The sequence below is a fragment of the Heterocephalus glaber genome, unplaced genomic scaffold, assembly GCF_053883595.1.
Source record: "Heterocephalus glaber isolate CG9 unplaced genomic scaffold, H.glaber_assembly_v1.0 deba00001523, whole genome shotgun sequence".
NCBI classification, from domain to species: Eukaryota; Metazoa; Chordata; class Mammalia; order Rodentia; family Bathyergidae; genus Heterocephalus; species Heterocephalus glaber.
Genome location: NW_028258327.1, coordinates 1224001 through 1238479, shown reverse-complemented (window position 1 = coordinate 1238479; position 14479 = coordinate 1224001). Strand labels below are relative to the sequence as shown.

Sequence of the window (14479 nt, the reverse complement as noted above, 5' to 3'; positions counted from 1 at the left end):
CTTGATAAAACTCATATCCTCCTTTAATAATTATTTGAAATTTCAAAGGAAGTAACTAGAAATCAATTAAGCATGTGTACTATACTTCATAAAGAAGTTTTAAAAAGTAAAGCAGTTACATTTCACATCCTTTAAAAAAATCACCCCCACGTTTCTCACTCCACACCAAAATCTTAAGATTCTCATATGTTCTCTCCCATTCCTCTTTCAGATTCACTGCCTGGCTTCAGTAAATTTTATGACTGAATGAATACTAACCAGAATATAACCATAAGCTTCAAAAGAATGATCTGAACACTCTATGTAATATGTTTCATATTTGCCTGCTACCTGTGTATAGTATACATATTTTTAAAAGTAACAATCATAAGTGGCTTTCCAAGATTAACAGGAAAAAATTCAAATTGTTTAGTCTTTCTTTTGAAAGACACTGCTGGACCTGACTTAGGAAATTTATGCCAAAGGAACAGGACTATATTTCCTTTGCTTGTATCAGAGGAGTACAATGATCAACATGAGAGTGCTAAGCATTCTGAAAAGTTAATTTTAGCCATTCTTAATATGTAGAGTTGTCTGATTGTGACTATTTTTCATGTGCTTATTTGGCATCTGAATATTTTCTTTGTTGAAAAGTCTGTTGAAATCTCTTTACTTTTTACATGTGATCTTAGCTAAAAGCCCAAGAAGCGAAAATCTCTTGCCTTTTAGAAAAAAATGGGTAATTGTTATTTTTTAGTTGTAAGAATCAGTTCTAAACAAGGTCCATACATTGCATTAAGTTGGTATGTCCTTTAAATCTATAGATTCCTCATCTCTTTGTTTTCTTGGAGAAGGGAAAAGAACAGGAGAAATTCTTTTTTATTAGTTTATGTTTGCAGTGCATAATAATTACATTCATCTTGAGACGTTGGTACATACACGTTTTGCATCTTGACCATTTTTACTCCTTCCCTTGCCTCCCCCTCCCTCTTTTCTCATATCCCTTTCCCATTTCCAGAGTCCACCTCCCTGTGTCTTACCATCTCTCTTTCATTTTGCTCTTTAAATTATTGTATTTATATTTTGAGTTTCTTATATTAGGGAAACTGTGCAATATTTACCCTTGTTTGTCTAATTTATTTCACTAAACATTGTGGTTTCAGAATCCATTCATTTTCTTACGAATGACTCTAATTTGTCCTTCTTTATGACTGAGTAGTATGGTACTACCTAGGTTCACAAATGCCTCTTTTCCAAACAATTTGGTTCACAAAGAAAAGCTTTTGTCAAAAGTTTGCTTCTTTTCACAAACTCTGGATCGGGCGACAGACACAACCATGGCTATCTTCCCCACACAAATACAGCCATCTTCCCCAAATCGTACAACAAATTAAGTTTGTAAAGTGAGGTACCACTGTACTCAATTATGTCTATACCACATTTTTTTTTTAACCCATTCATTTGTTGATTGGCATGTAGGCTGCTCCCATAATTTAGCTATTGGGAATTTTGCTATTCTAAACATGAGTATGCAAGTATCACTGCAATATGATGACTTTAGCTGTTTTGTTTTGTTTTGTTTTTTGGTACTGGGAATCAAACTCAGGACCTTGCACTTTCGAGGCAGACATGGTGCCACTGAGCTAAATCCTTGGCCCCTACTTTAACTCTTTTGGGAAGATCCCCAAAAGAGATATAGCTGAATCTAATGAATTTTTATTTTTAGTTTTTCAAGGAATTTCTATACTGATTTCCATCGTGGTTGTTCTAATTTATATTCCCAATTATGTAGACATTTCCTTTTCCTCCCACAACTGCACCAGCATTTGTTGTTTGTTCATGGCTTGAAAAGCTTCACTCCAAGCTCTCCTGGCCTTCAGTGGTTTTTGTTGAGAAATCTGTTGTTAATTTTGATAAGCTTGCCTTTATAATTTACTTGATATTTTTCTCTAACAGCTTTTAGTATTCTTTGTGCTGAATTTCTGGGGTTTTGACTATGATGTGTTTTGGAATTCTTCTGGTCATGGCTATTTGGGGTCCTGAATGCCCCATTTACCTGAATGTTTAATTCTTCCTCTGAATTTGGAAACATTTTTTCTGTGATTTTGATGAATAGCTTTTTTTATACCTTTTGTGTCATATTCTAATGATTGCTTAACTCCTATAATTCTTAGGTTGGCCTGAGTTATCAAGCACCTATTAGATCTAGTTTCCATGGTGTTTCTTAGCTTTTAGGGTATCATGAGTACATGATCTACTACTTCAAACTTTGTCTTTTAGTTCTGACAATCTCTCCTCATATTGATCATTTCTGCAGCCCATACTTTGACTTCAGTACTTTATATCCTGGATTTCTGCTTGATATCTTTTTATAATCTTTAATTCTTTAGTCAGTTCTTCATAGCTTGTATTATCTTGTTTAATTCAGTTAGGTTTTTGTGTCTGTAAGATTTTTTTTTTTAGTTTTTAAAACTTATTAGTACGTGTTTGTAGTACTTAATGATTACGTTCATCATGGTTGGTACATATACATAACACATCTTAATCGTTTTGCTTCTTTAAGCTTGTTGAACATTTTATTAATAAAATCTTTTATCTCTTTATTTGGGTTTGCTTAATGTCTTACAGATTCATTTCTTTTGCAGTCTCTTCAAATATTTTAACCATTTGGCTTCTGAACTCTTTGCCTATGACTTCCTCCACCTCAGTGGCTGTGAGATCAGCTTTTGGGCACTTGAGAGATTTTGGAGGTATCTTGTTGCCTTGTATTTTCATGTTACATTTTTTTGTGCTGAGTGTGGAGGATCGGGGTAAAAAACTCTGTTGCCACTACAGATACCTCCTTGTTTAGTATATGTTTCCCTGTTATGTGCCCTTAGCTTTGGGTATGTTTTGGTGTGTATACACACCTCTTCAACCTGCTCAACATAATAGGGTCAATCTGTCCCAGTTGTTGTATTGTAAGGAGAAAACCACTACTGGTTATATCAGCATGTACAAAACCAACTATGGTTCAGTCATATGATTCAAAACTTGTTTTAACAATTTTACCCATTTTTCAATAACCCAGAAAGATTGTGGTACAGTGCTGATGACAGCTAGGCTAGATTATAGAAGATGAGGGGAGGAAAAATGAAGAAAAGTAAAAGAATAGTTCAGAAAGAAGAAAAAAGGATAATAGCAAATGGAATAAAGACTTTGTTGATATTATTTTTATCTGTCCTTTTTTTTCATTAAGTTTATTGGTACATTTTAGGTATACAATACAGTTACATTCCTCATTGGGAACTTGTTCCTTTACATGATGTATCTTGGTTCATATTTTTTCCCCATTCCCCTGCCCTCCCTTCAACCCCTCCACTTCTCCCTATTTATAAAGACTTTGTTTCCATTTTTTTTCCTTTTGTCATATTTTTTCCTTTCCCTTCTTTTCTTTCCCCTACCCCTTCCACTTCCTTTACCCCTTTAGACCTTTTCTATTTCACATTATCAGTTATACATTTTGATCCTTATTTACACTTTTAGTTTCTCACACCAGAGAAACTATTTGGTATTTACACGTGTGTGTCCTATTTGATATTATTTTTATATCTTGAGTGAGGGGCATGTGGAAAGGATTTGAAAGGTTATTTACAGGTAAGAGAAGTATAATTAAATATTGAGGGAAGCTGTAACAAAGTCAGAACTAATTAATATGCTGGTAGAAATCTTATGTTTGAATCTTCTATTCACAGTTTTTGGTAAGAGTTAACCTGACAGCCCCATGAACGATACTGTGTAAACTAAACCACTAATGAATTCTATTCTCCATTTCACATATACAAACACCATATATATATATATATATATATGTGAATTAAAAACATGAACTGCCCAAAGAAGTGTTTTTATCACCTCTGAGGAAGGGGAGTTGAAATGTGGGGGAAGTACAACTTTTCATGGGACTGATAGTTTTTTCCTTCAAGCAGAGTGAGAATACTTCATGATCAGTTTTTCCTTAAACTTTTATACATGTCATGAATATTGCCAAAAATTTATTAAGTCAAAGATGACTGTGGAGAGACATAAACCTTCTCTCTTTTATAAAGCCCCTCTTCTTATTTGTACCAGGAGGAGGTGATAGGGATGGTGATACTTCCTCCTAAGGTGTTTGTGAAGGTAAAATACATTATTACATAAATATGACTTGAAAAATAATTATTGTTGCTAAAAGATAAAGTTTGTTTCACACAAGATCATTTTTCTCAGAAGTATGAGAAGGTGGAAGTAAAATATGCTCATTGTGGGAAAATCCAACAATTTAAAAAAGTTTGAATAAAAATCATTTATGATCCACTACCAGTAACATGGTTTTTTTGGCATGATTTTTATTTTCTTTTCTTAGAATTAGAACTTGTTATTAGTAGTTATTTTCCAGGACATTTTTGCATTGCAGAGTATAATAGCAAAACCAGTGGTGATTAAAAGAGAAGTAAATGCATTGACTCCTCTGCATGTTCGCAGGGTTTCTGGTGGCTGGCTGTCTCTTCCATCTGTGTGCCTACTTCCTGAGCAGCACCTGTTTGATACCTCCTGAGTATTAATTAGTTGAGTAACTGATGGCTTCAGGTCAGTTCAGTTGACCATTACTCAGGAATAAGAAAAAGATGAAAGAGCTTCTGGTCTGGATCTTGATTTAGCCTCAAGCCTTCTTTGTGACCTTACGCAAGTCCGCTTACCTCATTAGCCTGTCTTCATCTCTGAGGCAGTTCTTGGTCAACAATGTTCACTTTAGTTCCAAATTAACTACAGGTAACTAATGTATACAGAAGTGTTTATTTAAGAGTGAATGAGAAGTGATGATGAAACAATGCTAATTCATGATAGTAAGGTTCTTTATACCTGTAATGAGTAGTGCTTGTGATTCAGCATTGTTTTCTGTAAATTTTTACTCAGGAGACAGCAGCTGATACTCAGTGGAAAGAGAAGTTAGAATTATGAGAGATATTATTTCACTGGATTTTAAGACACATCAATGGGTGGATATGTCAAGAGATGAAAAGTATTAACTGTTGGATTTCCTACAGACTTTAGTTTTAATGTGTCTACTCAACATGTTTTATATATTGCTTTAATGGATGAGTCTTACTGCCACTTGGCAGATGAGAGGCTAGGAATAGTGGCTTTCTATTCATATCAGGAGACTTGAAGTTCTTTTCTTCCTAACTCAGACCTGCCTGAAAATATAAATACTATCCATTAAGAGGATGCATTATTTTCCAACCAGAAGGTTTGGAAATATCAGGAAGAACTGTGTAGCTGTGTTTCCAGGAAGTGTCCTGAAGAACCTGAATCTACAAGCTCACTCCCAACACATTCAAGTTCAAAACCCTTTAGAGGCACTTTGATCCCTGGATTCAGGGCTCTTACTGTCTTTTCGAATTCTTATTATTGCCTCTGGATGACTTCATTTGTGGAGTTCTTATCAACAATTGAATTGAATGAATGGATGAAGACTGGATTTATGACCATTTAAATGAGAGAGATAAACTTCATTACCTGGAAATAAAATATAAACTTTTTCTTGAAGTCATTATTTCAGAGGGCTTAAGAAGAGAAACTCCTACAGTTCAATAGTAGACAGCCAGTTAAAAATGGGCAAACAATGTGAAAAAGACATTTCTCCACAAAGGATCTATAAATTACCAACAGATAACTAAAAAGTTGTTCAACATCACTAACTGTCTGAGAAATGCAGCCACTAAGATGGCTACAAATAAAACAAAAGGAAAAAAGATAACAGGTAGTATTGGAGATAATATGGAGAAACTGGAGCACTCATTTATTGTAAGTAGAAATGTAAATTAGTACAACCACTTTGGAAAACAGCCTGGCAGTTCTTCAAAAAGTTAAACATAGAATTAACATTTGACTTAACAGAGAAGTGAAAATATATGTGCATATAAAAAACTTGCACACAAATATTCATGACAGCATTATTCATAATTGCCAGAATATGGGAACAACCCAAATCTTCATCAGCTGATTAATGGATAAACAAAATGTGGTATATCCATACAATGGAATTGTATTTGGCCATATAAAGGAAATAGTGCTAATATATGTGACAGCAAAAATGAACCTTAAAAACATATGCTAAGTGAAAGAAAACAGTTAGAAAAGACCACATATTGTGTGATTCCATTTTTGTAAAGTGTCCAGAATAGGCAAATCCACAGAGACAGAAAGGAAATTAGTGGTTGCCTGGGGACAAGTGAGCAGTATTATGGAGTTAGGTAGTGATTGCTAAAGAGTATGGGGCTTTCTGAGGGTCGACAAAGATGTTCTAAAATATGCTGTGATGGTTGCCCTACTCTGAATATGTTAAAAATTACATTGAATTGTACACTGTCAAGGATGGATTGAGTGGTATATAAACTTTGTTTCAATAAAGAAAATCTCATTTGAACCAATTTTAATGTCCCACTGTTAGGAGGCATAATAGAAAATTTTATGGTACATGGTTCATCATCCTTCAAGAGTAGTTCAGTTTAAAAAGACTTTCTGCTTTGTGCCTGGCATACTGCTAGGCACTGAGAGCAAAAGCAAAGGATGTTGGGACGAGTGATTGCAGGGTTGGGCCTGCACCAAACTGAATAGAAGGTACCATGGTCACTGACAGAAGGAGTGTTTGTTGGTCCAGTAAGGCTTCTCCACCAGCTCAAGAGGCAGAAAGTAGGTAAGCCATGGTGGCGTGGAGCATGTGATGATGGTCTTTCTAAATCCAGAGTTGGATAGCAGATTCAGGTGACAGGAGGATCTGGAAAGAGGGGTTAACTTTCAAACCATCTAATATTAAAGCACAGGATACTCTGCATGTAAATACTGCAGTGAACCAGTCTTTGTCTTCTGGAACATTGAGTTCACAGACCAGTGGTACAGAACTCTCAGTTAATAGGTGTTTCCTATGTGCCTGACACCATTCTAAGGGTCCTTCTCATACTCCTCACGCTCATTGAGGATGTGGTACAATGACATCTCTCCACACACACTGTGACAGACAAAAAACAGGGCAGCAAGAGGGTTCCCAGGTTGTCCATGGCCATGAAATTATCAAGTAAGTGGCAAAGTCAGGACTCAGATGGAACAGCCTGCCTCCGGCCCACCCTCCTCCACACACGTGGCTTTGTAAAGACATATGCTTTGGAGCAACCAACTATAACATCATTGTTCTTTCTCAATGAATGTCTTTTAGCCTCTTTGTCAGGGTTCTTTGGGTTCTTTGTTAAAATGGCCACGTATGTCTAAAATTAAGCTGCCAGTCATTTTTTTTTTCTTGTGAATTGAAGTTGCTGTTTCACTTAATAAGTTACAGAGTAAGAAAAGAGTGATGATAATCACGAGGATTTCTTATTTGAGCTATTTGTACTTAGAGTACATTCAAATTAATTCTTTTAGATTGAGGGAACTTTTTTTGAACATTGATGATACTGCATGTTCACTGAGGTAGTTTCCTGTATAAATATAGTTGTCAACATCATTTGGAGAGCTACCTCAAAAAGGAACATTTTTTAAAGCAAGGTTTTACATTTATTAAAGGTAGGAAAAGAAACATGTAGAATGAAATCTGAGATAAAAGTAGGGAAAAGAAAGTAGTCTACAGGGTGAAAGCACATTACTGTGAAAGAGAAAATGCAGTAGCACAGAGCTCAGTGGTGACTCTTTTTGCATCTTCTCCTCAGGCTGGCATCAGGTCTAAGCTGTCCTATCAAAAATTTGTTCAAGCTCTCAAGAGAAGAATTGAAGATAGTATCCTCTGATTGGTTCATGTGCAAGGCCTTGGGAACTGTTCTGATCATATGTTCCGGAACTTGTAATTAATAACTCCTGCCCATTTCCCACTCAGTTTGCCATGCCCCAATCTCCTGCCTCATTTCCCCTGAGATACATAAATTCCCATAATTCTTTCTGGGGTCCTGAGTTGTGGAGGTCTCCATCTTCATATAATTACTTTCTGGTGAAAGGGGCTGAGGCCCTACCTACTGGGGAGTATGTTCTCTCCAACTACCTTAGGATGTTATGGCTCGCCAGCTAGGTTGAAGAAATAACCTTTTGAAGAAGAACCTCAGGTTTTCTTCACAGAGTAGCTTTTTTCTTTTGGATGGTCTTTTTCTTCAGACAGTTCAACTGAGGCTGACTTTATTCTAGAGAGGTGAATCCAGCTATCTGTCTCTGCCGTTTTTACTGCAGTAGGTGCACGGATCACTGAAAAGGTGCCCTGCCATTTTGGTTTTAATTGGTATGTAGGAGTCCCTTTTTTTACAAGTCTTAATGAGCACTTGGTCTCCAAGGCAGACACTAGGTGGTCCTCCTGGGCCAGGACTTGGCAGGACTTTGTTCTCATACAATTGGATAGGCCATGGTACTTGGCCTAGATTTAATAAGACATTGAACAAGTCTCATGATCTCTGGGTCTACTACCATATCAGACGGTAAGAAAGGCCTTTATACCGTCTCAAGTAGACTCTTATTTAGCCTAGTTTTCAGGGTGCTTCAAATCTTTATGTGGGCTACTGGCAATAACTAGAGCCAAGTTGTAGAAGTTTCTTGGCAAAGTTTTGCCAGAGTTTGCTTTGGAGTCTGCAGAGCTTACCAGGCTTATTGTAAGAACAGAGTGGGCAAGGTTTGCAGACCTGTCAGGTGGTTGCTGCTAGTCCTACTCCTGTGAAAATTGAAGTGACCATTTCCTATGTATGGTTTTTGTAGCTTTCCACTGCATCTCTTGAAGAAGAATCACTTTAATAGTTCCTCAGGTACTTGGAATAAGCTGAGGGTCTTGAGGGGCTGTAAGGCTGCCCCTCCTGGCTCTCTGCCAACCTTTTGATTTCTGAAGGAGATGGTAGACATGTCTTTTTGGGGTCCATTACAGTGACTGACATGGACTTCGTTGGGGAAATAGATTGCCTCTAAGAGTTGTAGAATTTCTTGGTTGTGTTTTTATAGATGATTGCTTATTAGTTAGCAAGCCCCCCTTTCTTTTCAGTGCTGCATGGATATGTAGCACCAGAAAGGAGTATGTCACTTAACATCAGTGTCTGAGTAAGGGCTATGAGCTTTGTCGTTTTGTTTTGTTTTGTTTTGTTTTTTTAGCAGAGGTCCCTGGGGGAAGGAGTTTGGCCTCAGTAACCTTTTGCGAACTGACAGCTGCAAAACCTGCCTTTCAATGTCATTCTTGGACAAAGCTACTTGAATTAGTGAACCACACCTCCTCAGAGTCTTGGAAGGTCAGATCACTGGTGTTCTGTCTCTTTGCATAGGTCTGGAAGATCACCTGAAGTCAGGCGCAATGCAAATTCAATCAGCAAACACAAGTTGCACATTCTTTTAACTAGAGATATAAACTTGAATCCAGTTTGAGTCCACAGTTAACACCAAAAAAGCAAAACCAAGTAGAATGGAGAGGGCAAACTAGCATTAGAGGAGTAACTCCAGGAGAAGGTATCCATAGGTTGGCTTTAGGATCCAGGAGAAAACAGTTAAGTTTTTCTTTCTGTTCTCTGTGCAAAAAAATGCTAGGATATTACTTTACTTCTCACCTCACAGCTGCTTCAGTTGATGTTTACTGACTGTTCCTTTTTCTGCTCAGGCCATCAGGCACATGTTTCTAAATTACCTGAATTTCTTTTAGAAAAAGAAACAGGGAAGTGATCTAACCTGATTCAGAAGAGAAGAGGGGAGGAGACGCAAGGCGCACGTGTGCCCTAAAATTGGAGTCTTGCTCTTATCTACAAGGGTGAGACTTCCTGGTGTCCATGAGGTCAGTTGAAAAAAAAAAGGCAAACAAACATTGTACAACCACATGACCAACCCAAATGACCAGTAAACATGGAGGAATCATGTGACCGATTAATGAGAGGAACCAAAATCGTTGCCAGCTATATTGGAAATGGGACCAAAAAAGGCCCTGAGAAAGCAACTCAATAAAGATACTCAGAAATAAAAGGATCTCTAGGAGAAAAGTACAGATGAGACTTAGAGTACATAAAGGGGTAAACTGGGATAGGTGGCTACTCAAGCAGGCGACCAAGTTATTAATAGGAATTTTTCACATAAGTGGGAGAAAGGTCAGCAGAGTATGATGGAGAATAGAAATGTGAGGGCAAAAAGACATAGTACTAAACTGTAGGTCATACATATGGAACCTGAAAGATCTCTTTTTCAACTGGGTTAATAGGCTCTCTGGCAACTGTTTACTGACTTGCACCCATAGTGAATGACCAAAAATGGGAAAGAGAAGAAAGAAAAGAGGAATAAACTTGAGGTAGACCAGTGGGTCCCTTACCAGCTGGGAAAAACAGAAACTATGAACTTCTGCTCCTCCTCCCACATGGTGAGACACACTAGAAAACTTCCCGGTGCCGTAAGAAAACTTCCTAAGCTCCCTAGGTTCCATTAATTTTTACCACCCTTTAGTTCCCTGTTTTTCCTGAATAACCAAAAAGGATTTGAAACTTCCAAAGGATGATAGATTGTCCTGGGGAGAGAAGGGATAAAAAGAGGATGGGAGCTTTTTTAGGGGAAGGGGGGTGTGTGGCAAACTAAACCAGACCATCTCGGCCACAGGTTTTAGAAACAAACTGTGCCCAGATAATCTTACCTGCTCCCTACTGGCTCAACAAGATATGTTACTGGGTTTGGGGTGCTGGAGTCTCCTTATAGAGGTGTTTTCTAGGTTCTTACTGTCCTAAACAAAGAATTGGTTAAGACAAGTGCAAAAAGTAGCAAGGTTTTATATTTATTAAAGGTAGAAAAAGAAACATGCTCTGTAGAGTGAGTTTGGGCCAAGTAAAAGTAGGGAAAAATTACATTCTATAGTGTGAAAGTGGACTACCGTGAAAGAGAACACAGCCAGGAACATCCTTGATATGAGCCAACTTGCCAGGTGTGGTGACACATGCCTGTAATCCCAGCACTTGGGAGGCTGAGACAGGAGGATTGCTGTGAATTTGAGGCCACCTAGGCTACATAGTGAGTGCAAGGCCAGCCTTGAATGACATAGGAAGACCTTGTCTAAAAACCCAAAAAACCCAACTGACACTTGTTTGTTCTCCCTAAAAGTGGCTCTAGATGCAGGAAGTGAGTGACTTACCTGGGGCCTTACATTATAATCCAAATAGGCTTTTAGTGGTCCTGCCTGTTTTTATTGTAGATTTCCCTGTCTTTAATAGCTCTCAAGGAATGTTTGTTGATAACAATAACACTCTAAAAATGATAGAGTGGTGACAAGCTGCTATTTTTTTTTAATAATCAAAGGCATACATCAAAACAGCTCATCTTCTATCTTTTTTTAGTAGAGGAGCACATGCTTCAGCTAACACTCCAAACACAGAAGTTCTTTGAGACCCAGACTAAACAAGAATCTCACTTTTTTCTAAAAAGGCAGGAAAGCTATGCCTTAGGATGCCTGGGTAGATCCAAAGCACCCTGCCACGTAATTCAGGCAACTAAGAATCCTGCTGGCCCCCTGGCTGGTAATTCCTCAACACTTGAGTATGTACTAGCATTGCCAAATAGGCTGGAAGGATTTAGAGAACAGGAAATAAGCTGCTGGGAGATAAGGCGGTAGCTATGAACTGTAGACAAGGGAGGAAATGAGAATGAACACTACTCCAAGGAACCAACATTAGCTATTTCACTTCATTTTTAAACCAAGAATTACTGAGATGTCTGTCTCTAATTTAGGGGAGAGTTACTCCCTTCTCAGTTAAACTAGTTAGAATTCACACTGAAGAAGTGTGTGAGTAGGGACCACATTTCCAGTTATTGCTGCATCTCAACTGATGAAGAATTGCAAAAGGATGAAATTGAGTCTGAACATTTCATTTACCCAGCAACAGCAACTGTGTTGTCACAAGACCAAGAAATCTTTAATATTAAAAATAAATTTAAAAAAATTTTTTTGCTTCTGCTTTTCTGTGTTTGTGTCATGCTGTGACTATGCAGGCTGTTTTCATGAAGAAGAGGGTTTTTGTTGATGTTAAATGTGCAACTGTACATGGCAGTGGATATAATGTGAACTAACTTTTGTCCTCTGAAATAGGACACCATGTCATCAATGCTATTTTACAGAGATTCACAGTAGACACATGTTCACTGTGTTAACCTAAGGAAATTGTAATTTCAGAACAGGTCAGTCGTAAATATAATGTTCTTTTTTTTTTTTTTGGTACTGGGGATTGAACTTGGGTCCTTGTGCTTGTGCAGCAGGCGGTGAAACCACTGAGCTAAATCCCCGGCCCACATATAATGTTCTTATTTTTATATTTCATTTTATACTGGCCATTCAGAAGTGCATTAATGATTTGGGCTTCGGTGATTAATGTTTGTCTGTGGAAAGCAAAATGTATATGTGTCCACATTTGTGGATGATAGCATTTGGGGGCCAAATCACTGTTGGATCTGAAAGAAGTTTACTAAATTGACTTACTGAGTGTTTGGAAAGTCTAAATTTTATGACACATTTGATGTCATTTAGAGATTTCCATTATTATTGACTCAATTAAAAAAAATAAATCAGTAATTATAAATAGTGTTTTTAAACTAGACTTAATTTATTATTCCCTTATCCTATGTAGGACCCCTGTGTATGTTCATAACTGTAATTGCACACAGAGCACTGTATTATGTCTGTTTAGTAAACTGAACTCCTTGGAGTCAAAATTGCCCTAATTTCTATCCTTAGCACCTTACAATATCTGGTTCATCTTGGGCAGACAGGTAGTATTTGCTGACATTAAAATGTCTTTGGGAATTTAAAACAACCTACTTGAAAATGTTTTTAATACCTTTTATATTTGAGAGATACAAGTTAGCAAGGATCGTAACTTCTGGATTTACAGGCTGTTAACTGCAGTGGATTATGGCAGTGCTGCACCTGCAGAATTGGGCCAGTGCAAGGAAGGAGCTTTTCACATGGACCTGCAGATAGTTGGGGCTACCTGGGGAGTTTTTTGTGTGCTCAACCTTGCAAGTTGACTAGTGTGGTAATCCATCAGCCACAGAGTTTCCTTTGATTTTGCAGAATTTTTAAAAAGATACAGTACTCTTTTCCTGTATGAAATTTCGAGGATTTTATTATACAACTTGTAAGTGCTGATATCACTGAGTGTAGTAAACCAGTGCTGGCTCAGGGCAAACCAAATCAGACCATAGGAGTCTCTCCTAGTTCCCTGGTATCCTGGACACACATTTAAAGATCTAAACTCAGATGTATCTGTTACAGAATTTTAAGAAGTTGGTCTAAAAGCAGGAAGTGTGCTTTGGACAGATGGGTAGAAGCTGGAATCTGGGTATAATTATGGGAGTCCTTGACCACCTGTCCTAAGGCTCACTTTCTATTTCAGAATCTTAAGTTAGAATTTGGAAACTGTTTATGCTGGCGTCGCATGTTCACAATAGTTATAATGATTTTATTAGGCTGAGTAAACAGGGCTCACATCTTAGTGAATAGTAGGAGTGTTCCTGCTCATTGATGGTAGTCCTCTTTCACTAACACATGTCAATGGGACAAATGTGTTCATGGATATTCTGGCTTCCCAGCTTGACTTTTAACTTACTGGGGTTACCAGTGGTGGTTCATGTCATCCAACTCAATATTAGCCGCGTAGCACCAGTGAAATAAATGTGTGCCAGATGTCTGACTAAATCAGTCCATCCATTGTCATCAGGATAGGCCAGCCAGGGACAGCCTCAGGGAATACTCATCATAGTCAACTTTGAAGTACTGTATTGGTTTTGTGGCTCATGGCCTCCTGGGACCAGTCCAAACCTGCATTCCCTTACAGATTTTACTGGGCTTTGTGAGGGCTGATCTCAGACTCCTTAGCATTTACTTAGTGTCACAAGCTATGTCAGACTTCATACCTTTTTAGACAAGTGGGAAAATGAGAAAAATGAAAATGATTTGTCTAGATTCAAAATTTTCTGTTTATTAGTTCTGTTACTCACAAAATTTGAACCTTATCACTTCTTCAGATCTCTTGTTAAGTCTTAAACATCTTAACCCTTCCTCATCTTTTCCACATTGGCTGTGTTTAGACGCTGAACTATTCAGAGGTATTCCAGGAAAGATACAGAAATGTTCACTTTTGGCAGAAAATAGGATAAGAACCTTTTCTTTTTTCAGTACTAAATAAATGATAGCATCATTTAAAAATATAACGAATTCTGTGAAAATTGTTTCTCTACATCAGGACTTGTAGATGAGGGATTGCTGCATACCTTTGAGAAGCAGGTACTTTACGGGGTTCAGGGTGGTCCTCTGTTTTTGTAGCAATGACATAGTCCTCCAGCTTTGTCTTTGCTCAGGTGTCTGTTATTTGCCAGGAACCCATGTCAGGTGTGTCTGGATCTACCTCTTCACAAATCCCCACATTCTCCCTGAGCCTTTTTCTGTGACTAACTGTATTCTGTTTAGTTGCAGAGTCTGAACACTTTGAGGAAATAATCCTGACCCTGTGGT

At 37.8% G+C, this 14479-nt stretch overlaps 1 protein-coding gene and 1 pseudogene across 9 annotated transcripts in view; both read left to right on the top strand.

Annotated features, from left to right (window-relative positions):
* The window catches only part of Tulp4 (TUB like protein 4), a 224590-nt gene that overhangs the window by 114422 nt on the left and 95689 nt on the right, over positions 1-14479 (top strand). The gene's annotated exons all lie outside the window — the stretch shown is intronic.
* Positions 1-14479, top strand: part of LOC147824924 (RNA-binding motif protein, X chromosome-like) — a 30839-nt pseudogene extending 16360 nt beyond the window's left edge. Inside the window, exon 1 of the transcript XR_015441488.1 lies at positions 1-14479. This exon is cut by the window's left edge and continues 16360 nt beyond it. The product of XR_015441488.1 is annotated as an RNA-binding motif protein, X chromosome-like (transcript).